We start from the raw sequence: 27728 nt of genomic DNA on the forward strand, positions 1-27728 counted from the left end.
AGAGAAGAATTTGCCCTGCTCCTCTACCTGCTAAATACCAACTGAGGAGAGGAAAGGGGCCCGGGAGGCGACCCCTTTCAGAAAGAATGTCCCTAGATCAACTCGACTGAATTATTAACTTGTTCAGGGAAAGGGTCAACAATGCCTTACCTTCCTGCCGGTGCTGAGATCAATCGCTCTACCCCAGGTAGCCTCTTGTTCGAAGCTTAGGGACTCAGGTCCTACCGTCCTTCTCTAGCTCAGAAGCCCTGCCATCCGATCTTTCCAAGAACCCCTCTGGCCCACGTGCAACCACACACATCACTAAAACTTTAGCCTAAACTGAGTCCAGGGATGACAGAAGCACTAAACAAAGAGAATCCTCATCGAGATCCCCTAGGCCGCCTCCTTCCCAATTTCCATTAAGCAACCTTCTTGCTAGATCATTCCCTAACCCCCAATGTGTTGAGCTCAAGGGCATTTTTTTTTTTTATCTTCCTCTTGACTGAAGTGGAAGGATCCAACAGAATCTACATACCCTGCCCTCGTTCCTAGTAGTGGAAAGGAAAAAATTAAAACGTCCTGCAGATCTCTCTTCCTTCCGGAATGGCAAGGGCATACTTAATTCCTAAAAGTGAATCTGCTTAGTGCCCAAGGGATGGGCTTGGTAGTTAGTTGGTGGGTTCGGTTAGGGACGCCAAAACAAAGGTGAATCCGGTCGCCTGCAATCAGAAATCCCGCTGATAACCAAATTCCGGGCGGGAGGTGTCCCTGCTTCAACTGGGGGCTGGCAATTGGTAGACCACCCCCAGCCTTCTAGACGCAAAAAAAAAAAAAAAAAAAGAGGAAAAGAGAGCAACCTCCGCCAGTTGGACATGGACATAACCCTTTTCGAAGGATCAACTTTCGGTCTTAGGTTGGTCCCTCTACATCCACGCCCCAATCCGCCCCCCGCCCTGTTCCCCCCACCCCCAAAGTGAATACACGCGTGGAAATGAATGAATCAAGATAGCATTTTAATTCCTTCAAAGTCTGTCATATCACCTTTTCTGCCATCTGCCAGAAACTCAACTTTCGTTAAGTGTCTACTTTCAGAAAATTATTAAGGACAGCTTTCCCTCTGCGTTTGTCTTGGTGACAGTCTTTGGGAGTGATTAACAGCACAATTACTGCTTCAGAAAAATTTTCTTGAATGGCTTAACTAAATACCGTCTCCAAAATATAGATACCCCAAAGTATTAGTTGATCTGTTTTCAGTTTTGTTTTATTCACTTTATGTTGCAAATATTTTAATTAGAAAATCCCCCCCCCCCCCGCCCCCAGTGTGGATGCACTTCGGTACTCTGCTGTCAGGTGTGGAACTCAAGCCCGCTGATTAGCCAGAGGATCAGGCTCCTTTGTTGATTTCAGAAATCACCAGACAAGAAAAACAATTATCTTGTTATCTTTTCCCAACTGTCTACTATTCACTTATATCTGATAGGATGCAGTTGTACAAAATCCTGTCCAAAAATATAAATGAAAAATTTTAAGTTAAAAAGATAATAATGGTAGCAGAAATATATTTTAATTTTAAGTGACTTATAGATTTTATGTACCACATACTCCAATACATGAAATGTATCAAAAGTGTATAGCTTACCATTTAGGTATAATTATAAAGCAATTATATGCTAATGATAGCACCATTTAACACTACAAAATAATTCCATAAAGAAAAAATTGAAGTACAATTTTTAATACAGATAAAATCCTCCTTCCAGGAAAATAATTGGTAGGCTTAAAATAATATCCAAGGGTGCTTTTATAAAGAAAATAGAACAAAATCTGAAGCAACATGAGCCAAAATTATATCAAACAGATTGGTCCATAACCAGGTTGTTATGTGTTAATACTATCAGAAAATATTCTTATGTTTTGCATATCCTCATTTTAGGTGCATAAAACAAACATTTTTAAAGGTGTGAATTTAAATGTGTGTGTTACTAGTTTGACATCTTCAATCATACCATACAGCAAGAAATCAAACCTGAATACATCATAGGCAATGCTTAAGGAATAACTATGTGGTTAGATGATATTGTATGTTGTCTAAATGTCTGTGTCAAGGCAATATATTAATATAGCTAAATAATATCAATTCATATTTTATAAGAATCAATGTGAGGTGGAAGTATAACAATCTTTCTATGCTTTCTGCAATGTCCAGTTAAGAGTCTCTTATCAAAATATCATAATAAAGATAAAATTCACATGTTTAACAAATATGTAGCTATCACTCTGCTATCAGAGTTGAGTCTAATTATAAAAACACTGAACTTTTATATGATAAGTACTCTCACTAGATGTAGCTAATTTCATACTTTCCAATATTTTAAGAATCCCCTGCCTTTCCCCAAATACTGTAATAGCCCAGGAAAATCCCTGCACCTTGAACTATAATGCTGTCAGAAATTAGATGTTTACCGATAACTTGTCAGTAGGATTGCCAACTTTCACTTAAATACCAGGACTAAAATTATTTTATGCCTTATTTCACAATAAAGTAGAATGTGTTATTTAATATTCTTGACCTGGTTTTAGGATTTCTTGTACACTCTCCTATTTATGAGCTGCACAGACATTTGGTAATAATGTAAACCTGTATATAGGTTCACTGACTTTTTCTCATATGGTCTATGGAAATTTATAAATCAGATCTTTTAGACTTGACATACTGTGATTAGGTTGTCCCAAATATCACATGATGAGCTTCTGCATAGGCCTGTACCCAAGCCAAAGCAGATCTGCTGATGTGACTTTGGATAGGTTGTGCCAGAGCAATTTTTTTATTATACCAGCAATGAGGAAGAAATATGAGTATAGCACTCAAAGTGGAGGAAAATGTAAGTAGATTTTTAAAATCACACTTTTAAATGTGGTGGTCTAGAAAGAATTGAGTGTAGGTAACTTTATCAGCCATCAAAAGAGAGGATGTTAGTAGATATTCAGCTAAGATGAGAAAAGTATTCAATTTTGAGAAGAGAAAGCTTATTGAGAAAAAGAAAGCACAGGAAATGTCAAGAGGGATAAAAAAAAAAAAAGGAATGGGGCTTCGTGACCCAGTTCATCCTGATAAAAGATGTATTTAAAAAGCAAAACTCACATGTGGCACAGATAGTAGATTGAGGATGGGGAAAAGCAGACTTTATATTTTTTTTAATCTGAAATTTACATCTTGAAAAAATTGGATTTAAGGAAATTGGGGGGGGGTAAGAAACATAGATTATTTTGTAATGATTTTTAAAACTTTAATTGCATATTTAAATATATTAAACTAGAATGTTTTCCAAAGGCAAGCTTACACTCTATCGATACAGGGAAAAAAAAAAAAAAAAGCAAACTGAAAGTTCTAGAAATACCCTAATATGGATCCTATGTTTTTTTTATGTAACTAAGCTGATTTAACAAAAGGATTCAGGACTCAGAAAGGAGAGGAGACTAGATTTGGGAAGGAGTTTTTAAAAAATGGCTTTAAAGTTTTTCAGAGTTTTTTGTTAGCCCTTGCCCTTTCTGCAGATTGGATTATGCCACAGAGTATAATTTAGATATTTGGCACTGCTTACTTAAACCACAATAAAAAGGAAAAGGTGTTGTGAAAACACTGCTCATGTTCCAATTTATGCAAAATTACTTGAAGGGCTGCTAGCATTCTTGTTATCTTAGCAGTTCTGAACAGTTTTCATATTCTCCTAGACTAGTTCTTCTGAAGTGAGAAGAATGCAAACCAAAATCATAAGGGAGCATTCTCCATGTCCTTGCACTTGGGAAGAGTTACAGTGTCCAAATGTTGGAAAGGTCAGATACATGGAATTTTTTCTGGAGGTCATGGGGTCAAAATGTCTGCACACATGCACAAACCAGCCGGCCCATAAAAGCCTGATAGGAGGCAGCAGTGCCCCATGAAAGGTCACATCCAGTCAAAATCCAACAATATTCCAAAAGTGTCTATCATGGACAAGAAAAATGAGGCCGACAGCATTGGCATTATCAGCAGCAACAGAGCAGCCAGAAAGGAAGGTAGATTGGGGATTAATCATGGTAAAATACCAAAAGAGATAAAAAATTCTGATACACAAAAATTCTCTATTCATAAGTTTCACAAAGTATACTTTTCAAGGTGCAAGCTAATTGGCCAAGGATTATCATACTCCTCCTCCTGCTCCTCCCCCTCCTCCTCTTCCTTCTCCTCTTCCCCTCCTCCTCTTCCCCCTCCTCCTTTCTTCTTCCTCCTCCTCTCCTTCTCCTCTTCCTCCTTCTCTTCCTTCTCCTTCACCAGGGATTGCACCCAGGAATGCTTTGCTACTGAGATGCCTCCCCATTTTTCATTATGACACAGTGTCTCACAATTTTACACAGACTACCTCCAATTTGCAACCCTCCTGCTGCAGCCTCCTGGGTAGCTAGGATTATAGGCTTGTTCCACCATACACAGCCAGATTCATCTTGACTAATGTAAAAGAACTAGCTGCTGAGTATACCCTATTGCAGATGAAGAATACCTAAGGATTTTAAAATGTTATTTAAAAAAGAAAATAATTCATAGTTCAATGGAAAAATTCCTGATACACATGGCAATCAAAATTGCATTCCCTATCAATGCTCATGACATTCACTTTTGGATAATATTAGTTTATAAATGTTATAGGTTGCTATTAGCCTGTGGCTCTCTGGGGTTTCACTTCTAATGCATTGCCCTTGTGTTTCTAGATTTAGCATTTTGACTCATTTTATAATCTCTCCTCATTGAGATAATTTGTAGTAAGCAAGAACATTTGATGTGACAATCTTCAAAAGACTGAATAGGTAGCCACTAAATTGTGCAATGTAAAAGACAAGACCACCCAGACTGAAATAGCATCCACTTCAAGAATCTTTATACACATAAAACTAGAGGCACCACAAATACATCTACTACAGATTTACTACTTTTAAAATTATAAAGTCTCCTTAGTTTTCAAGGGTTTTGTTTGATTGTGTTTGTTGGTTTTTAACTCAAATGCCAAATCTTTCTAAAGGTGATCTTTTTTTTGTTGTTTAACTCTTTTTCTTTCTTTCTTTCTTTCTTTCTTTCTTTCTTTCTTTCTTTCTTTCTTTCTTTCTTCTCCTTCCTTCCTTCCTTCCTTCCTTCCTTCCTTCCTTCCTTCCTTCCTTCCTTCCCCCTGAGGATTGAACCTAGGGGTGTTTCACCATTGAGCTACATCTCAAGTCCTTTATATTTTTTGAGACAGGATCTTACCAAGTTGCTTAGGCTGGCCTCAAACCCTCCTACTTGAGATTACAGGCATGCACCACCATACCCAGCTTATGTTTCTTTACCCTTTTGTACTTTCTATGAAAGTTTCTATGAAAAGCGTGTCAATAATGGGGGGGGGGAGTAAAGGAAAGAGTCAAAAGAAAACCAAGATGACAGGCCAAGAAATAGGTCATATACAATGTATACAATGCATCTTGGCTTTCCTTTTAATACTTCCTTCATTTTAATAAAGGAAAGAACAATTGATACATGCTATGACATGGATAAATCTCAAAATGATCTTCTTAATGAAAGATGTCATATTAAAAATGGACACACTATATTTCTACTTATGTAAAATTCTGGGATATATAGAGTCATATAAGACAAACAGAAGGATCAGTGGCAGCTCCAGATGGGGAAGGCAAAACAGAGATGTGGAAGGTAGAGATTCCAGCAGGACTGGAGGAAATTTTTAGAGGTGATAAGTAAATTCTTATTATGACCAAATATATAATTTGGTGAGTTTTGACATATATATGTCAAATTATGTATTTTAAATATATGCAGTTTATTGTATATCAATCTAACTCCAAAATGTTATTAAATTAAGAAAGAAACTATGACCCTTATAGGGGCCCTATTCTTCATTATTATTGCTACTATGGTCACATTATTATATAATTTTCAGAATGAAGGGGTGGGGAAAGGGCAAATGCACAGTATTGCATACAATGAAGTCAAGTGCTTGAAGGGAGAGAGAAAGGAACTTACCTCAACTTAATTGGTGTTTGGTTGGCCGTTGCTCAGGAACCCTAACCTGAATTTTCTATTACTTAATACTCTAATTTTTAGTGCTTTTCCTTCTTGTTATATCACTATTACAGATCCCAAGACGTACTTTCAAGACGTCTTTTCTAATATCTTGCTTCCCCCAAAGTCAAATTAATTCAGTCAGTTCCAAGTACTCTATAGGTTTTTATTTTTTATATTTTAATGACATACCACTTTCTCTTTTGATTAAGTCTGGGTCTTAGCACCAACTTCCAAAATAAAACAAAACCAAAATGTTTTTGAGGACGGAGTTCATATCTGGTCCATTACTATGAACTATTGATTCTCTACCAATCTTTGAGGAATTTTTTCATGGTCCCCCAGACTGATTATTAGGGTCCTTTGACCTTTTGCTGAACTTTCTCAGGTATCAGATACTGATTTAACCAAATATTCACCTGAACATAAGCATCAATTCCTAAGTTGCTAGTTCTCCAGACCAGTGGGTCCTAAAGAAGGTCTGATTCATGTGGGAGTTCTTTACTTCCTTTAGGCAAACATTCCAACAATTAAGTGCAGCCCAAGACTTTCCAGAAAGGTTAGCCACCTTCCTCTTTCTGATTATTGTAGATGCATCTCTGGCATGTTCCTATCTCATGTCTTCTTCCTCATATACTTAAGTTACTGTGATCTTAATCAATATCTGATCTTTGAACAATTATATTAGCTCCACCTGTAACACAAACTTCTCTGAGAGGAAAAAAAAAACAAATGGGAAAATAAATTATTTAAATGGAATGTGGAATATAAGATTTATTTCTCTTCATGTTTTGGATTTGGAGTTTAAACGTCACTGATCAGGGAAAAGATTGACTAGTTTCTTTGTGGCTCATCTTTTTGAATCTTCTTACAGAGCAAGACATAGACACAGCAGAAGACATTATGGCTTGGCTAAAGACAGAGATGAGTATTAAACACTTGGGGATAGGAAAGATGAAGTGTGATCAAGAGCATAGCACTGATTGGAATCTTTCCTTCATTTTTTCGTCAGATATACAGCTGACTTAACTCACAACATATTGCTGTTTGCTATAAGCATTCTACTTTGAAAATTTTCTCCTATCAGAAGACTTTTAAAACAGAAAAAGAACACTGGAAGAGTAATGCAATTTTTTTCTTCCTTTTCTTTACCCCCTCCATAGAAAATATTACTATTTGTTCCCTAACTGCCCATATCATCCTACCTTCTTCCTTCTTCCAGACTCTCTTTTAATAATAGAGTCCTGTTTACCTATTGGCTATATATTTTTTTTAAAAAGATTTATTCTTAAGTTTTAAGAATATCTTTATTTTACATTTATGTGGTGCTGAGGATCAAACCCAGTGCTTCATGCATGCTAGGCGAGCACTCTTCCACTGAGCCACAACCCCAGCCCCTATTGGTTATATTTATGGCCAATTATTTTCTAGGAATAGAGCATGAATGGAGGTTGCTATGTGGAAGGGAACAGACAACTGATGTGAACCTCTCTGTCTCCTTTTTATTTATGATTGGAATCTCTGACATTACAGCTGGAATTCCATTGGCCACCTTATCATTTTGGGGTGACATTGAAGATGGAAATCAGATGTAGTGGGTGGTGTCTGGGCCATTGGTTAGTTTCTAGAGCCATCATACCATCTCTGGGCTGTTATATTATCTGCTGCTGCATAACAAATTACCTTCAGCAGTTTAAAGCAGGATCCATGTGTTATCTCAGTTTTCTCAGATCCAAAGTCTGGGCATGACTTGGACTTAGCTGGTTCTTTGCTCAGAATCTTATGAGGTTGCCATCAAGGTGTCAGCTAAAGTGCCTTCTCATCAGGAGGCTCAACTGGGGAACAATTAGCCTCTGAACTCACTCAGATGATTGGAAGGATTCATTTACTTGCAATTGCATGACTGTTATCTCCGTTTTTCTTTTGCTAGCTATTGCTGGGGGGCTGCTGGCAGCAAATAGTTCAAGATCTCACCCTATGGCATCTCTCCAGTACACAACATGGCTATTAGCTTCTGTAAGGCCAGTGGGAAAAATCTGTCTTCAGGAATTTGTTTCCACTTTTAAGAAATTTCACTGGACGAAGTCTTATAACCCAGGAAAATATCCCTTTTTATTAATTCAAAAGCAACTGATTTGGGATCTTAATTGCATATGCTAATACAAAAACATATAAAGAAGAGTCAAAAGTGGAAACCCTCTTTTTTCAAATTTTCTAGTATTTTATCATTTCCTTAGAGTAGATACCATTAGCTACTCTCTATGTATTCTTCTAGTCATTTTTGTTGCAATTTTACATACACACACAACCCCTTATTTGTGTATGCGTATATATACATACATATATATGTATATATATACAACACAATAAAACAATTTTATATAGACATATATATCCATCTATACTACAAATTGAGTCATATATGTAATATTCTGCTAAAGATTTTACAAGTTACTACCTTCCAGACAAAGACCACCAGAAATTTACTTGCAGTTGGACACATTGGGTTTATTGTTCATTACAAGGAAGATCACATACCGTGGAGTGTGCTAGTAACACAGTGCTAGAGTCAAGAGATTTTGTACTTTATTTGAGTGATTTGGGGGAGAGTTCAGAGCAATGGGGATTTTCTTACCCTGGAATGAATACTATCAGAAGTGAGGGTAATTCTGTGATTGAGTATCATAAATAATTTTTTTTCCAGAAGGAGGGAAGACTAGAAGGAAATAAGGCTGCAGTTTAGTTAAAGAAGCAACTAAAGTTAGCCAAGAGAGAAAGAAGATATCTGGTATTCACCTAAGTTAGCCAAGAGAGGAAGATATCTGGTATTTTTGTGCTTTGACATTTCTGGGGTTTCTGTGGTTTCAATGACCTTGTTGTTGTCTTATCCTTAGACAAAATTATAAAGTGGTCTCATTAATTGCATCATGTCTTCACAGTCACAAAGATATCTTGTCTCATGTTAATGTTCTGTGAGAATGTTTTTGTCCAATGTTTTGTCCAACGAGAGAACACCAAGCTCTTCCTGTGAGAACCAATCCAGCTCCTGGCGACACTGAAACCCAACTGCAAGTTTCAGACCAGTTCCCATATGTCAGGGACTGCTTCTCTCTTTCCCCCATCTCTTTTTGATGAGAGGAAAAAGAAAAATACAAATGAGGTGACATAGTGCATTGCACTAGGGATAGAAGAATTATAAACTATCTTTGTACATAAAATTATAAGCAGGAATATAATGTAGTTGTTAATTTAAACTTTATTAGACATACTTTAGTGTTTAAAATGCCCACTATTTAAATATGTACATAAATATATTAATCCCTTCAACACAGAGCATGTTTCATATATGTGAACATGTATACATCTATACATATACATATATATGCATAAGTAAAATACACATTTTATACATGTGTTTTATGTATATGCTTTTAAAGAGAAAACATCATTATCACATCTTGAATCAGTACAAAGTTAGAACTCACAGGATTTATCATGATTGGTCTTTGTTTCAAAATTGTATAAAATAAACAACTAGCTGCTGCTGCTAATATCAACATTTTCTAAAAATATGTTGAGTATGTTGTGGGCTTCTAAATATTTATCTTTTAAAATAATCTCAATAAGCTATATTTTGAAAATCTTATTGGGTGGGCAAATAAATACTTCCAACTGAAATAAAATGAAGAACTGTTCAACTCTCTCCTAACATTTACACAGATTCTCTTCATAACTAGTAATCTAAACGTTCTCAGTTCAAAATAGGTCTAGTCTATAATAATTTTCTCCAAAGCTGGTGGAAGAGAGGTTCCACTTCAATATGCAGCCTTATTTTTAATCTATTGAAGATAAGGTGCTTTCCAAATTCATTCTGAATTTCCCACTGAAAAATATACACTTATCATATTTCTAATATTCCAAGTTAGTGTTATAAATCTTGTCTACAAAATAATTAGAGTTATCTAAAAGGGATCATGAATTTCTTGCCTAACCAGTTGGGATAACTTGTAATTTTGGAGGAGGGGGGAGAGTCAGAAAATGAAAGTTATCTGTGTTTGTATCGAATTTCAGTATTCAAAGGATGAATTCTTCCACAAATTTTCCCATTTAATGTGGTTCAAAAAGGTGTGATGAAAGCCTGATATTGCACCTTCTTTTCTTTCTGTTACTCCTGGAAAGATGCCATAGAACATGAAGTTTACATGGATCCTTACTTAAGGTCAGTCAATAATTATGATGGATCAGTTTGGTAGCCAATATATTTTTTTTCCCATGCTGGTGATTTAATCCCAGGGTGTTTTCACTATTTCACTATTGAACTGAGCTACATCCCCAACCCTTTATAGTTTTTTGTTGTTGTTTTTGTTTTAATTCTGAGACACGGTCTTACTAAATTGTTTAGGGCCTCAATAAGTTATTGGGGCTGTCCTCAAACTTGCAATCTTCCAGTGCTGGGATTACAGTCTTATACCTCCATGCCTAGCCTTTGGTACTCTTTCCTTCTTTCTTTCTTTCTTTTGCAGCAGGAGTGGGAGGTGACTTGGGGAGGGGCGGTGCGGGGGAACGGGGTGGGGAGCGGGGGACGTACTGAATGGAACTCAGGGGCACTTGGCCACTGAGCCACATCCCTAGCCCTATTTTGTGTTTTATTTAGAGACAGGGTCTCCCTAAATTGCTTAGTGCCTTGCTTTTGCTGAAACTGGCTTTGAATTCATGATTCTCCTGCCTCAGCCTCCTGAGCCACTGGGATTACAGGCCTGGGCCAACACAATGAGCAGGTACTTTTTTTTGACTGGAGTTCTATCTACTTGCCTCCCAGTCTATAATCTCAAATGCTGCTTCATATTCCAGTTACCTGGTGATTCAAAAGGAAATCAGAATGGATATTGCTTACTCTTGAGAAGGCGGAATGATGAAACAAGCTGATTTTTAGCACCTTCCACTTCCTCTTTTGCTGTCAGGTACTGTGGCCAGGATGCCTTAGGATCCTGCTGAGTGTCCTGAGTAATTGAATTGAATGAGGAGTAGAGTTTGGATGCCAATGCTGGTGCTGATTGAGTTCTAGTGCTCACCATTATGACTTGAGCTCTTACATTGGATGAGTTCTCCCAGCTCTGGTCTGCCCTTTCTAGATTTGTTCCCTACTTCTGTTTGGTTAATAAGGTGCAGTTATTACTCTCAGATAATACCTCTGGTGATTTGGGGCAGCCTTACATTGACTAAAGTTTGTTCGTGTTTTTAAAGCACCAAACCAGAAAAAGCAGTTTTCGGGTATCTGCTTCAGATTTCATATAAGCAGAAATGGAAAATCTTCTCCCAGAGAAGGTAAAGTATAGGTCTTAATTGGAAGACACAGACGAGACATAAATAAATGTAATTTTTCTCTCCTATCACTACAATACCTTTCCGTACCATTCATTTTATACAATCAGTCCTCCACATCCACAAATTCAGCTAACTGCAAATATATTTGAAAAATAAACTACATGTATGCCAAACAAGTATAGATGTTTTTCTTATCATTATTTCTTAAGCAATATAGCCAAATAATTATTTGCCTAGTATTTAGCTTGTCTTAAGTAGTATAACTCTATTCCTTTTTCCTTTGATAATCAGTAAGAAAAAAAAATGACTAAAACACATTCTTTCACTCTTTGAAAACATTTTCATAACATTTCTGTAAAGTTATTTTTTATATGTCAATATGAAAACCATATGTGCTTTTTTATTGCTAAAGGGGATAATTCAGTTTTCCTGAAGTAGGAACAGCTATACTATAATTTGAAAGTTGAAGAAATTAAAACTTGGGTTACAGATAGACCACCATACTGTCTTAAACTTTCCTACATTTGGTATTCCTTTAGAGTACCTTATGGGAAATTTAAGACTTGGCTATTTGAGTCCTCAATAAATCGTTACAGAAAAGATACTCTGTGTTGAATCAGACAGTGTCCTGACAGCATACAGATGCCACAGTCACAGGGTTTAATAGAAGAAGGAACTGGTTATGGGAGTGTGAACTGGTTACGGGAGTGTGGTTAAGTGAACGAGCAGAAAGTAAAGCACCAGGGACCAGCAACAGTGGAGAGTTCCTGCCACCTAGGCCTGGGATACTGGAAGTTGTTGAAGGGAAGGTGCTGCTGTGAGTGATGGTTGGAGAGAACCAATACCACTGCCAACGCTCTACTGATCCAAAAGCCTCAAAGGGACAACCCCTCTTGCCCTCTGTCTTCAGCCCTTCCCACTTCCTGATGGTGCTGCCCATTCAGTGATCTCAGCTAGAAGCCAGAGATTTGCATCTTGTGTCTTAGACCAAGCCAAAAAAGGGTGCAAAATGGATCTGAGAAGTCAGAGGGAAACAATTAGTATAGACACTTTATTAATTACTTCTGCTGTAACAAGTAACCATTAATTTAGTGGCTAATAAAACAGAAGAAATTTATCATCCTACAGATCTGAAGGTCAGAAATCCTAAATTAAAGATGTCAGTAAGTCTAAATTCTTTCTGAAAAGTTGAGGGGAAGAACTAATTTCCTTGCCTTTTCCAGTGTCCAGAATCTACACATATTCCCTGACTCTGGGGGCTTTCTCGAATCACTCAATCTCTGCTTCCAACATCACAGGTCTTTCTTTTACTATGACCCTCCTTCCTCCCTCTCAAAAGGTCCTTATTGAAACAAGGCCCACCTGGATAATCTAGGACAATTGCTTCATTTTAAGATTTTTAACTTAACCCCATATGCTGCAATGTGCACACATTCACAGGTTCTGGGATTAACATGTGGGAAGCCGATTTTCTATACACAGACCACATACTCCAACCAGCTATGAATATGAAAGAAGTTGAAGTCTCCAATACAGATAGATTAAAACTAGAGACTACGTTTACACATTGTACAATTAAAATGAATTCATTTTTATACTTTGAAAAGTCTTTTCTTTTTTGAAAAATGAGAAAATTGAACTACTGTTATATTTAATTTTAGCATTGTTGTATATGCTTAAGCCTTTATATTTTTATGTCTTCTAAATTTTCAACATCCCAAGTTATCTTCTTTAATCTTGTGGCAATAATACTACAACATTTTTCGTAAATAAACTGACGTGCAAAAATAAAAATAACTAAAAATTATTGAAATGCTATGATTTTTCTCATTTTAATGTACCATTTCCACAATATCCATAAGAGAGATGGCATCATTAATTTTATTCAAAGGTGGTAGAGCAGACACATAGGTTAAGTAATTTGCCTTTCATACTATAAGAGGTGGATATGTTGGTTATCATTTCCATTTGCTTACCCAGATCCACTTTGCATTTCTGTCCTGCTCTGGGAGGCTGAACTATTAAAACTTTATCATCCATGATTATTCCCCCTGGCTTCTAGTTGGCCTCAACCAATGGAACACATCAGCAAAACTCTTAAGGTTAAAAGAAGAAGTGAATTTATGTTTCCCTATTTTGCTCCCATCCTGCCTTGCTGTAGAGTCGACTTCCCTATACAATTATTCCCTATACAGCTGTCAGGTGGGTGTTCATTCCACTCTTGCAAGTTCTGGTAACACTGTTAAGTCTTGAGTCCTTAGAGTTAGTAATGCCTTTCCATTTTTGCTAGCTCCTGGGCTCCTCACCATGCCTAGCTGTTTCTCTCAATCTTTCCACGTCTCTAAAACTAATTACTTTATTAAATTATTTCCAGATAAACTGCTCTGACTGTGCCATCTTTTCTCTTCCTTTGGAAGTTAGCTGCAATTTGATTATAAGGATATTTGATTTTAGAAATGGAGTCATTTCAATATACTGTCTTTAATAAAAGAATATTCCAAAAGCAAATGAATTTATAACTTGAAATAAATTAGTTGCATTTAGTCAATTACTTATATACTTGTTCTAGTTACTTTTTTTTAAAAAATGACTAACTCACTGAATTAAGCCACTTTCATAATTTTCAAATTTGAACATAGCATACCATAGGTTGTATATAATGGATATTTTCAGTAAAAATCAGTTTGTACATATAAGACCAGTTCTCCATTGTTATTTTTCCATCAGTATTCATTGTTCATAACATTTATCTGTCATGCTTTGATGTCATGCTTTGCAGTGAGTTTGGATTGGATTCATCAATATGGGAATCTCTTCAAGTTATTTCACAGAAAAGGTAGTTCTTGCCCACTATAATATACAATTTACTTCTGTTCTTTTCTTGTTTCTTTTTACCACTTCCCAAGTGATGATATCTGTTTCCTTGACAACAAGTCAGGATGAACATTGAAATGACACAGAGTGTATGTCAGGTGTATTCACAAAGTGAGCTATAGTTGTTCAAATGAAATATATCAGAGCAAACTTGTCTTCTTTTGTATGCAAAGATGCTAATGAAGGAGCTTCACATTGCGCATGGTTTCCATGGTGCCAAGGGGATAGGTACACATGACACTCAGCCCTGGGCCATTACAATTTTACGTTTGTTTATTACTACTGTTAACTTTTTATTTTCTCACATTTATTTTTAAGTCACTGTTATGGTTTAGATATGAGGTGTCTCCAAAAAGCTCACATGTGAGACAATGCAAGAAATTTTAGAGCTGAAATTATTGGGTTATGACAGTCTTAACCTAATTCATGCATTGATCTGCTGGTAGGAATTAATTGAGCAGTCACTATAGATAGGTCAGGTGTGGATAGAGAAGGTGGGTCATTGGGGTCTACCTTTGGGGTACATGTTATTTTCTGGTAAGCAAAGCTCTCTCTCTGCTTCCTGGTGGCCATGTCCTGAGCTGCTTTCCTCCTCCATACAGCTCTACTATGATATTCTTTCTCACTTTGGGCCCGGAGCTCTCTATTGACTGAGATTTCTGAAACCGTGAATACCAAATAAATGTTTCATCCTCTAAAATTATTCTTGTCAGGTACTTGGGTCACAGCAGTGAAAAAGTTGAGTAAAACAGTCACACATACTAAACATCTAGTTCATAACTTCAATGCTGAACAAACACTTGTTTCTTCTTTCAATTGTGGGATGAATTAAAGTATAACATGATGGTGTCTATTTTGTACCTAGAACATATAGTTCAAAATGTATTATGACAATATAATATACATATTGGGATCCAACAACAGATCAGTCAGAAATTCCCCTTAATGGTTGTTCCTGTGTTTCTAAATTACAATGTCTATGTGACAAATTGGTGAAGAAACAAGATCCTAAAATGTTTTATAAATCATAAAAAAAGCTGTCATGCTCTTTTCATAGACACCTTAATATTAACTATATAGTGATGTGTTCTAATTATTTGAAAATTAATAATTCAAACATAGTACATATGGAATATCTATTAAGAAGAATATGATTAACCAATGCATTCCTTTCCCTGATCATAAGATAAATAGAATTTCTGAGACTATTTGAGTAATGCTCTTCCTGAAATTGAAACCTCTGGGATGCTTTGGTTAAAAATTAAATTATATATGTAATGTAATATTTAGCTATAATTATGGTATATGGATACCAAGTCTTTAAAAATTTAATTCTCTTTGATATTAATATATTTTCTCATTTAAAGGTGTTTTCAAATGTATGTACCTACATCCCCATTGAGGAAAATGGTAATTAGTCCAGAGAACATATATTTTTCCAGCAACTGGACACCCTGATGATATAGCTAAGTACACAATATAAGGGGTATTTGTTTCTCAGACCATGAAGGCTGTCTACTTCCGCTATTAACAAAAGCTTTTATCATCCATAAAGCTATCCCATTCTTTATATGTTGGTAGATGTTACAGATGGAGTCCCTGTGAAGCAGATATTGAAATGGAGGACTAGAATGCAGGAATCTCAATAGGGTGTTTTTTGGAAAGGTTAGAAAGCAGGATCCTCTGATAGAGGGGGGGTTTGGTCTGGGATACAAATGCAAAAAAAAAAAAAAAAAAAGCCTCATCTAAACTTCATGGGTAGCTCCCTGTCTAAGCTAGAACAGCCAGCCCTTCAAGGTTGTCCCAATGTATGGGGAGAGACCTTGACTTTCAAGTCCTGTGCTTACTAATGATTAGCTATAATAATTCCGAAAAGAGCTAAGAACAGGTCTGAGAAAAGAGCTAAAAACTAGATCTCAGAGTCTTCAACAAACTTCCCAGTAATTGAAGAATCCTTTTTCAGGTCTGGAAGGGAGGCTTTAAAGCAGTATAGCCCAGCATCCCCAAAATCCAACACTTTAGCCACTTAGCTCCACTTGCTTTATGTATGTGGCTAACTGGTTTCTTCATTCTGGACTGTAGTGGGCATCTTTTCCTCAGGGAAACTGATAGGAGAAAGTCAATAGAAGATACTCAGCTTTTGCTGGCTGCAGTTGGTCTCAAGGCTGCAACTGGCATTTAGCATCTGTCTCTTCCATTGTCAATACTAGAGTTGCCTCGTTTTCAGTTAGCAACTCTTCTTGTCTGGATAGTTTTATCTAGTAGGATGACCAAGATCCTCATAGCTGAGAAATCTAAGCTCCTGGTTACAAGGGTCTTTTTATCCCCCCATCATGCTGTAAATTGAACCTGGGGCCTGGCACATACGAGGCAAGAGCTCTCCCACGGATCTGCTTCCTCATCCCAATCATGCTATTTTGAGGTCGTGTACTTGTTCATTTGACATTAATATTGGGCAAGGGAGTGTCAAGAAACACCCCTAGTTGATTGCCTGAGTAGGAAACATATTTTTTCTTATCTCCATTGTTTAACCACATACCTGCATTTTCTTGATGATGGTTGTTAATGACTCCTGCCATGATGGCAACTTTTCTTTTTGCTTTCTTGTACCTTGGCACAAAGAGTCCAGAGTGCCTAGGCAAGAGCTGTAGCTTAAAGTTTAATGAGACTCTTTCTGCTTTTCCAGGTGGCAGAATTTCAGAACTGAGAAACACAAATTATTCAAATGAATCACTGAAAATGATGGTAAGTAGGACTACTTCTATTTCTATCATTTGGATTCCAGACTGGGTATATTTTAATTTTTGCATTATATAATAGTTATTAATGTAGTTAGTATGCTATGTCCTGAAGAATAACACTTATCTTACAAGGTATCGTCTTCAAACTGAAATTCAGCTGTATCTTTAATAAAGTGTAATATGTTGTATGAAGATAGCAGCTACTGTGTGTAGTATGTGTTAGGAACAGTGGATTTCATGGTCATGTGTTCACTATCATACCACCTTTGCTATAACATGAGACCAAACAATGGATGCAAAGTCATAGGTGATAATGTACCATCATATCATATCAAATATTCTGTAAGCCCTTGGAAAGTTGTAGTAATCAAGGCTATGGATAAAAACATCACACTCACCCTTGTACTACATATCTTTTACCAACAAAATACATCACTGCCTCTTCCCAAGGTAGAAGAGATCAAATGTAATAGACTTGCTACCAAGTGACCAAATGGTTTCCTCTAGGGAGAGTGCCACATTGGTTTCCCAGCAGTGGGTTTCTATTACTAGCAAGTTGGTATTCTGAAGCATCAGTAACTCTTTCAGCCTTGGTAAATGAGAACACACTTTTTTTTTTTTTTAGCCTTGGGCACTATCCCTGTCATTCTGACTACTCCAGTCCCACACCCATCATACCAGCACTGTGGTAATTGATGACAAATGTTGTCCCATGTCAACCAGCTAAATTGTTCTACCTATCAGGTTGTTTATTCTCTTTTCCATGGTGGATCTTCTCATGATCAACACTTGTGGGAAAAGGGAATGAAGTAAAACTGAGTCGAATGAGAAGTTGGGAACAGTTGCAACAGGACTTAGCTGACCCTGGTGGAGGCTTGAAGTTGTAATGGCTCTTCAGACTTTCCTAGAAACGTAAACAGAGAAGTTGATCTTTATAACAGTAAATCTGCCTACCAATCATTGGATGTGGGCTGGTCTGAGAAGGGAAGTATAATCTTAGATAATCACTCCTAGGGTGGTGGTATCATAGAGAAAGAAACCTTGTACCAGAAAGAACTTGAAACTTAAAAAAAAAAAATCTGATTCCACCAAATGAACCTTCAAAACTGAGCTGCAAATCAATCTGTATTATATATCACAATATTTTTTTGATGGATGAGAATGGAGCCTCCTTCACTGAGGATTGGGATCTGACTAAACACTCCTGAGGCCTATGTTGTCAGATGGAGTACCTTTGGGAATCAAGTCCATTTGCAAGGTTCCTGACTGCCACCAGTAGAAGAACTCACGATTAGTTTCCTAAAGATGGAGACTAAAGTACAAGGAGCTCTCCTTGGTGCTGCATATAACTTCAGACTCCATCCTCTGATCTTTTGAATAGTGCTCATCTCAGTCTCTAGTTTATGCTGCTTAACAGGTCACCTATTTTGCTTCCTCTCTAGCCCACCAAAGCTGAACAAATCCTAATGCAGTAGTGACCCAATCTGATTTTAAACATATGCTTAGCTCTAGTCATTACCTGATGGCCAACTCTCCTTAGGCTAACTCTCCCAGTACTAAGAATTCATCTACTGAAAAACAAAAGTTATATGCATCCTTCTTTTGAAAAACTGTAAGATTCATTTGATTGGTCAATAAGGAGATTTGGGTTATCAAATAAACCTGGAAGATGAAAGTGCCTACTAAAATCTAAGTCAAGTTATTGTTCAGGATTTTAAACAGAAGCAAATGCTATATATTTTTGCTCCTTCTGTTTAAAATCCTGAACAATGTGAATCAAAGTGAATCAGAACTAAGATATGTGCTGGGCTCAGTGACTTACATCTATAATCCTAGTGACTCGGGAGGCTGAGGCAGGAAGATTGCAAGTTCAAGGCCAATCTCAGCAATTTAGTGAGATCCTGTCTCAAAATGAAAAATAAAAAGGGCCAGGGTGTATCTCAGTGGTAAAGTGTCTCTAGATTCATCATCATCATCAATGTTAGGGGTCCCCTTTCAGTTTTATAAAGATAAAAGAGAAGTATGTTGGGGAAGTGGGATATTGGTAGGTAGTCACCATTTTCTACTCTTTGGGTTGAGTTAGGAATTAAATTAAGTGCAGATACAAAGTTCTGTTTTGTTAATATCAGTAGGAAGAAAACTCATAACTCAGGAATTATAGTAATTTAGACCAAAGAAAGTTATTTTCTATTTTTGCTTATACTCTTGAAGTAGATGTTAGACAACTTTAGTCCACATAAGTACAATCCAAAGCTTACTGTGGAAGTAAAGAAAAATGAGCTATCTCATATGGTCGATTTATAAAGAAAATCTTCATGAAGGCACTCAGTCTAGTTCTTGGAAGAGAAATATGACTGTTGTATGTGACAGTCACAGGGCTGCCATAGGTGTGTGTGTGTGGTGATGGGGATGGATGGAGATGGAACCCAGGGCCTTGTGCATGCTAGGCAAGTGCTCTACCTCTGAACTTTACTCTCATCCCTGCAACATATTTTAATGTCATTCATTACTAAAAAGGATTTAGCTATGTACCTTGTTAAGTGAATATCCATTACTCCACATGTATCCCTTTAATAACTAGCAGAATATCTTCACAGATTAAGGACAAAGAATTCTTTTTCCATTGAGGGATTTAAGTTCATTACACTTTACTAGGAAAATGTTCTAGCACATACATATACAAGTATTTTGACATTCTTGCTATCTATGCTACTTTAAAAATATACCTACCACCCTGTGGAAATCCCTTCAAACAACAGATCCCATCTTAGACTCAAATCTGATTAAAGGGCATGCCAGGGAGTGGGCATATGAGTTTGGGAGCTGAAGTAAAATAGAATCAGAGCATATTTGGATTTAGAAAGTACAGTATGGTTGAAGCATCAAACATTCAACACAGTGGTGGGAGAAAAACAAGGAACACATAGACACTGATGAGTATTGGAGGCAATAAAGCCCAAGAGAATTATAATCCAAGAAAGCTGATTAACATAGGAGGGATGCAGTATTAGCAGTGCAGTGGGGGAGGAAGAGACACTAGAAGCATAGTTATTCAATTAACTAAAGATCAACTTAGGATGCTATCAACAACAACAAAAAAGAGAGGATAAATGAAAAAGACACTGAGGAATCATAGCTAATGGAATGTGGTGACTAATTTTAAGATGAAATGGATCTTCATGGGAGAATAGACCAAAGAACACCAAAATTTTTAACCAGGGTGACTAAACACTACGTAGATGTACGTAATTTACATAGAACTCTTAGGAAGAATTTGGTTTGAAGTATGGTATTTCAAGTGGCTACAAAATATCATGTGGGAAAGTGAGCCAAGCAGTTGCCAATACAGGACTAGGGTTGAAGAGAGGGTTTAGGTCCAGAGAGTAAAATTTGAGAACTATATAGAAATAAGAACAAAATTAAATTAAATGGAAACAAAATAGGTTGATCTGATAGTCAATTTCCTAAGTCTATATGGCTCTTGGGATCATGTGTCTGTAGTTTAAAGGGATTCCACAAGGTGGTGATGTATTCTTAATAGCTAAAGGACTTTAGGTTTTAAAATAATTAATAACAGTAATCCAAAGACAACTATATTTTGCCCCATCTCCAGCATCTGAGTTCATTATTTGATGTTTGACATGAAAATTTCCATTAATAACAAGATATAACTAAATTTTATCTTATTATTTTATAAGATATATTAAAATAGAAAAGTTACTTGAAATAATGACCAACCATAAAAATGTAGGACTATTAAGGGCAGTCTTATCTTCTATGTGAAAACAATATCTGGTGTTTTCTCAAACTTTTGACATAATTTATTATATAATCTCTTCTGTTTTCTTTAATGACACCATTCCCCTTAAGTCCTATTTTTCAGATCAATCTTTATTTTTTTCCCACCAGTCTTATGTTTTTAAATGTAAATAGTATTATTTTTTTCTGGTTTTAAAAGCATTGCTCCACCCACATTCTAGAAATTCAGATTCTCTTGACAGCTTTATCCCTCTCATACTTGCTTTAAGATCCAAATAAAAACATGTACTCATCTCATGTGAGTGACTCATCAATGAATCATATAATACTGTGGCTCTACATGTAGCTTTAGTTATCTGAACTCTCAACCACATATTCTCTATAACTACTTACAAAATTTCCCCCACACTCATTATTGAAATTGAAAACAGTGTAATGTACCAGTGAAAACATCTAAGTTGCTTAAGAGTTTGAATGAGAGAATATGGATTGTGTTACAGTCATATATTATCTCTTTTCCTACTAGGATCATTGTTTTAAAGTATTGTGCATTATCTACTCTCTTCCCTACATGCTCAAGTGAAAATGTCTTTAAGAAATTAGGTTTTCCTGAAGGTCTAGAAAAAGAAAATCCCTGTATTGGCAAAAAGTTATAAATGCATTCAGCCTTTATATCCATGGTTCCTGCATTCATGGACTCCATCAACCATAGGTAGAAAATATTCAGAAAAAAATCATATCTGTAATGAAAATGTAAAGACTTTCTTTTATTATTCCTTAAACAACACAGTATTATAATTATTTAAATGGTATCTATTTCATTTTAGGCATTATAAGTAATCAATAGATGATTTAAAATATACATGATGATGTGCTTAGGTTATATGCAAATACTCTGCTATTTTGTGTAAGGAACAACAGGGTTATCCAACAGGGGTTCTGGAATCAGTAAGGGACAACTGTATTAACTTGGATTGAGAGAGAAGAATTCATAAAAGACATAAGCTTGACAATGCACCTGTCTCCATTATGAAACATGCAATGGTTTTCTACAAGAAAGCACAGTGAAAAAAAATATGACAAGTCTTGTTGGCACTGCAAATATTTACCACATCGCTGAAATGCTGCAAAATACTTTTGTAAAACCAGAGAAATAATCATGTGCTGTGTACTGAAAATCTCAGCCTGTGTGGAGTGCCATTGAGACGCATGTTGATACATAAGAAAGCACTGTGCATCTTAAAGATCTGAAGGAAAAAGTTAAGAAGGAGAGAAAGCATTCATTAAAAGGCCTTAGTTTGAGCAGGCAAAAATACTTCAGGACATTTAAAAGTCATACAAGGCCATGCAATTTGAAGGTCAGAAGTAAGTCAGATAGACATCTACTGCATATTACCTGTAGTGGTCTTTCATGGTGAATTCCAGAAAACTATGATAAATGTAGTTCCTGTGTAAGCAAAATTCCAGTACTAATGGAGTTGGATATCATTGGAGATGAATGCTATTTTGTAGGTTTATTACAGATAATGAAGAGAAAATGGTGCCAAAACCTAAAGCATCCAAAGATTGGCAAACATTCTTTTTCAGTAGAAATTGCAAGGTACTATCAAGCTAAAATTTTTGTTGGTGTGTCACTCCCCAAACTGCATAACCTCAAGAGAGCATTTAAGAGTGCTTTGAGAAGCAAGTGTTTGATCACTATAGGAGTGTTATCTTTGTGATTATTTATAACAGAGTACATGAAAAAAGAAAATCTTGCAAACAAGCCTCTCTTGATAATAGATAATATTCCCAGACATTCCTCTTTTTTTATTGATTAGGAAGATACTATCTAAGTATTTAGTTTCTTTTGCTTCTGGTGTTATTGATTAGAAAGAGCCTAAGTGTTATTTTTCCCCCTCTCAAATATTATGTTCAGTATCTCGTGTGACATAGCTCCATTAGAGGTGTGGTATAGTTTTGACCTCAAGAAAGTGTCTGAACTTTATCAATCAGATTTTAACAAAATTGAATCACAATATACAAAGAATACTTGTCCCACAAGTTGTTGCTCTTTTGCAGGATTTAGGGAAATGATTGCTGTGAAGCAAAAAACGTAAGAGTTCAGGAAGGAAATTACATTTACGAAAGTAAATATTGAGAGGTTGGGGTTGTGGCTCAGTGGTAAAGCACTTGCCTTGCACACATGAGGCACTGGGTTCAATCCTCCACACCACATAAAAATAAAATAAAGATATTGTGTCCATCTACAACTAAAAAATATTTTTAAAAAGAAAGTAATATTGAGAATATTGAAGAACTTACCACCAAATAATTCATTTAGCATGATGCTGAATATCAGATAACAGAAAAGATCCACATATACTCTGCACCAGATTTTTAAATTTTAATATCGTGCAGGCAAAATGATTACTAATGAAGGTAATTCTGTTAGGGAAGAATACATGATAAATCCAGGTTATTCACTTGACCTTGAGGTTCTATCTTTTCTAGTTATAACTGCAAGAGGATATGTGCAACAACCTTGGCCTGAGAACAATATGATTATCAAAAGCCTAGCCCCCTCAGGAATGAAGATTTGGGTTGTTCTACCAGGTTTTATATGTGATGGTTTTATATGTCAAGTTGACTGGACCAAAGGCTGCCTAGATATTTGGCCAAGCATTCTTCTGGGTCTGTTTGTGAGAATGCTTTTAGATGAGATTAACATTTGGTTTGGTAAAATAAGTAAGGCAGTTTTCCCTCCCTAATGATATTGGCCCTCATTTCATCAGTTGAAGGTCTGTACAGAATAAAATGGCTGTCTCTCCTTCAGTTGGAGGGATCTCCTCCTGCATGATGGCTTATACTTTTGTGTTGGCCTTTTGTTATTATTATTTGTTCTGCTTAGATATGCATGGCATTGGTCTTTAATAGCCTGCAGACTCACACTGAAACATTAGCCAATCTTAGGTTTCTAACTGCCCACCTTTTGACTGGAACTATGCATTGGTTTACTGGATTTCTAACTTGTCACGTGCAGATATTTGGACTTCTCACCTTCCATAATCACACAAGCAAGTTCTTTATAATATCTCTCCTTCTCCTTTTCATATGTACATATATACAAACATATATACTCTTTGTAAATATACCACGTGTGTGTGTGTGTATGTGTGTGTACATATGTACAAACCATCATCATTCTGACCTGGAGAGATGAGAGATGAAGGACAGTAAGGGAGGGAGATAATGAATACCAATTGTGATCTTGAGAACAGTTGCTTTAACGAAGGCTGTAGTTTGTCCCACCAATCTCCATCTTTAAAAGAAGGATCTATAGAAGGTTCCTGATAAGACCTGGTTATTCAGAAAAAAATGAATTGGCCAACTAGACTAAGGAATGAACAGAGAACCAATAGGATCTAACACAATCAGAATATGATGCTTTACGAAGGAAGTTCTCCTTAGGTGACCAAGTTCATGGGGGGCAAAGTTAAGTTGCTTCTTAAAGATACCTGGAGAAGAGGATCGGTGCATTGTAAAAACCAGACTGTGATGCAATGAGCTAGTCTTCCTTGTGGAGAACAGATAACTGACAGACTCAAGCTGTCGTTGAATCTACTGTGGTGTTCCTGCCAAAACCATCCTCTCTCAGAATCCCTCTCAACCAACAGCTAAACACAGCAAGGGAACTGATGCCCCATCACTTTAATTTCAGATGAATCGTCTCTAAAAGCGACCTTTATTAGGGTTTTCCTATAAGCCTGGCCAAGAATTTTCGGTAAATGCAATGTAATCTAAAGCTCTTACCCAATTGTCTTTTCTTGAAAAGTTTCGTAGGCTCTTTCCTCCTCCCATGCTTCTGTCCTCTTTATCCTTCACGTATTTTTCACAACCAATCTTTTGCATATATAATTTCTTCTTATTACTTGCTTCTCAGAGCTTCCAAACAGATACACTCACAGGTCTAAAATTAAGCAAGTGTAACATATCTCATTCTACTTGGCCTCAGCTGGGGCTACTCAAAGATTAGGGATTAGAATGATATAAACCCTAAATCATTCACATCTTTGGCATTTGAAACTGATTCTTGGTTAAGGCTGGGGTTGTTGACTGGAATGCATACATGTGGTTTCTCCCTCTGACCTGGAAATCCTTCCAGTATGATTTCTAGACTCCAAGTCCTGAGAGAAAATCAGACAGAAGTCATATTGCCTCTCATAGCCTAGCCTCAGACACCACAAAGCATGATATTTACTGCATCCTACTGGGCACACATTTAATGTGGGGGGATATCACACATGGGTGCAGTTAACAAGAGTATGGGTCATTAGAGACTATCATAGAAGCCCAAATGTAACGTGGAAAAACTGATCTTAAGAATATTGTATTAACGGGGTAAAAAGGGGAGTTCATAACCCACTTGAATCAAATGTATGAAATATGATATGTCAAGAGCTTTGTAATGTTTTGAACAACTAGAAATTACTATTGTCATTGCATATTAATGTACTATCACAAAACAAATAAAATGACCTATCTTTAAAAAAAGAATATTGTATTAAAATAGAACAAAGAAGCAGAAGGAATTCTGAATTAAAATATTTTTATAAATTTAAATACCTGGACAGAAAAAAACACAAGAATGGCTACAATGAAACTTTAGACACCAAACATTTTAGAGTAGTTTCTATGGGAAGAGAAAAAGAATGAAGATGGGAAATAGGAATTAAAAAACTTTAAAGCCAGAATTAATGTTATTATTCTCAGTGAACATTTAAGTTGAATATGGTTTTCCATTTATGTAAGCATTCATATTTTAAAATGGTGTCCATATGACATATACAAAATACTCCTGGGAGATGGAGGAAGATGAAAACTCAATTGCTTTCCTGGGAGCCAGAATTTATTTTAATTTCTGTTGAAATAGTTACCAGCGGTTTGAAATTTTGCAAAAGGCCTTTGATTAAAGTTTCTTATTTATAAAAGACTGTGCCAAGGTCTAGGCTCATAATAAACATTAGACTCTCAGGAATTATTATTTCCTGTGTTTTGAGTTTAATTGCTTGTATGATGTACATGTAAAATTTGAAGATTATAAATGACACATTTTGCACATGAGAAATTCCTGTGTTTTAACTTATTAATTAATTTAGATAACATTACTCATAATTTTTGTGTTTCAAGTGTAGATGCATCATTTGTTTTTTGAATAAATAGATATCCAAGAATAAATTAGAAAATAATTGTGAGTTGTTAGTATATGACTTTCTAAACTTGTATATTTTCTTTTTTTTTAAAGAGAGAGAGAAAGATAATCTTTTTTTTTTTTTTTTTTTTGTAAATGGACACAACACAATGCCTTTATTTTTATGTGGTGCTGAGAATCAAACCCGGGTCCCACCCATGCTAAGCAAGTGCTCAACCGCTGAGCCACAATCCCAGCCCCCAAACTGTATATTTTCTTGAGGAACTTACTTAGCATTTGTTTTTGTAAAATGATAATATATTCTCACATTTTTAAAAGATTGAAATAATAATTTTTAATTTGCTGTATACTTCTCTTTCATTATAAATGTTATGGTCTCTCAGAGAATTATAACAGGAGTAATGTTAATCACTTATACATATATATTATTTTATTTCCTCTTCCTTTTAAAACCTTTGCATACAGGTCCCTTTAAAAATCCCTTACTTTGACAGTTGGCAACTAATCAATGCTTAACCAACTTCCTGCAAAAGGACATTATTTTGCATGTCCTTGGAGACTGGATAACTAATGTGTAATGTTTTACTTAAAACTGTAATTAAGTTTAAATTAAAATTCTTTGGGTTTTTAAGAGAGGAGGAAGCATTTTGGTGCCTTTTTCACTTAAGGTAATATTTGCCAGCCTGTCTGGGCCCAACGACCTCCATTTATAGATACTTAATATTGTTGTTTTAATGTTGGCATCTGGCCTGGAAACTTTAAGAAAACTTGGTTGTTTTCTGCCTACCCTCCATTACAGTTGTTTCTCTTCAGTTTTTGTTAAAGATATTATAAAACAAGTCACCTGTTGTCATTTACTATTTACCCCTTTCTAGAAACCAGAAATACCGTATTTACTCTTTCCTGGAAATTTAATTTATAAACAGTATAAATTAAGGCTCACCTTTAAGTACTCTTTTCTACAGATATTCCTTTGCAATCACCCTTACCTTCTATTCCCTGTTCCTCAGGAGTGGTTCCTTCTGAAGACCAGGCGTGTGCTTGTGAAGATTCATGAACAAGCTTCATCACTGACCACATCAATTGGAGAATTGAAGGTCCCTACCCATTTTGTTTATAGCTTAAATATACATTTCACCCCTGTCATTGAAGGATACTATCATACTATCACTTTTTTTTGAGGGGGAAATACTATTATTTTTTGAACTCAAAGTGTTTTCAGATTCATCTTCACAGTCAATAAACAAAGTTAATATCAACCCCCACTATACTTTTCCTTGTTTTTTTCTTTTAGTTCTTAGATGTGGGAAAGAATTTTAAGTTATAATTAATCATTTATTACTATTCCTACCAAAGACTGTATTTTATTTTTAAATATCTGAGTCAATTGGTAATTTGTAATATCTGAATTGTAGACAAAGTCATAAAGCCATAAGGCCACAAAAAGGAACAACTGTAGAACATGAACAGGCATATTCAGTAATGGTGAATGAGTTGTCATGGTTAGTGTGACTGCACAGTGACCATTTTTGGAATAAATAGGATGTACAGTTTATAGAAAAATCTAGTTATATTCAATATGTGATTCAACATCCACACTTCAAGCAAGTAGAATCATTCAAAAATATGTTGCGTATTACTATTTTTATTATAATATAGCCAAATGTCCAATAGAAAACAAATGAGGAATTGTACCCTGTGTCAGAATTATAAATATTTAAGAGGCTAAAATAAATGATGGTATATTTAATGTACAGAGCTACTGTCATTC

At 35.9% G+C, this 27728-nt stretch overlaps 1 long non-coding RNA gene across 1 annotated transcript; it reads left to right on the forward strand.

Annotated features, from left to right (window-relative positions):
- Window positions 1–2786: 2786 nt before the first annotated feature.
- Window positions 2787–27144, forward strand: LOC143388510 (uncharacterized). Its single transcript, XR_013090012.1, has 3 exons — window positions 2787–2864; window positions 16953–17011; window positions 26968–27144. It is a non-coding gene; the product is annotated as an uncharacterized LOC143388510 (long non-coding RNA).
- The last annotated feature ends 584 nt before the right edge of the window (window positions 27145–27728 follow it).

This window comes from Callospermophilus lateralis, unplaced genomic scaffold (genome assembly GCF_048772815.1).
Source record: "Callospermophilus lateralis isolate mCalLat2 unplaced genomic scaffold, mCalLat2.hap1 Scaffold_268, whole genome shotgun sequence".
Taxonomy (NCBI): domain Eukaryota; kingdom Metazoa; phylum Chordata; class Mammalia; order Rodentia; family Sciuridae; genus Callospermophilus; species Callospermophilus lateralis.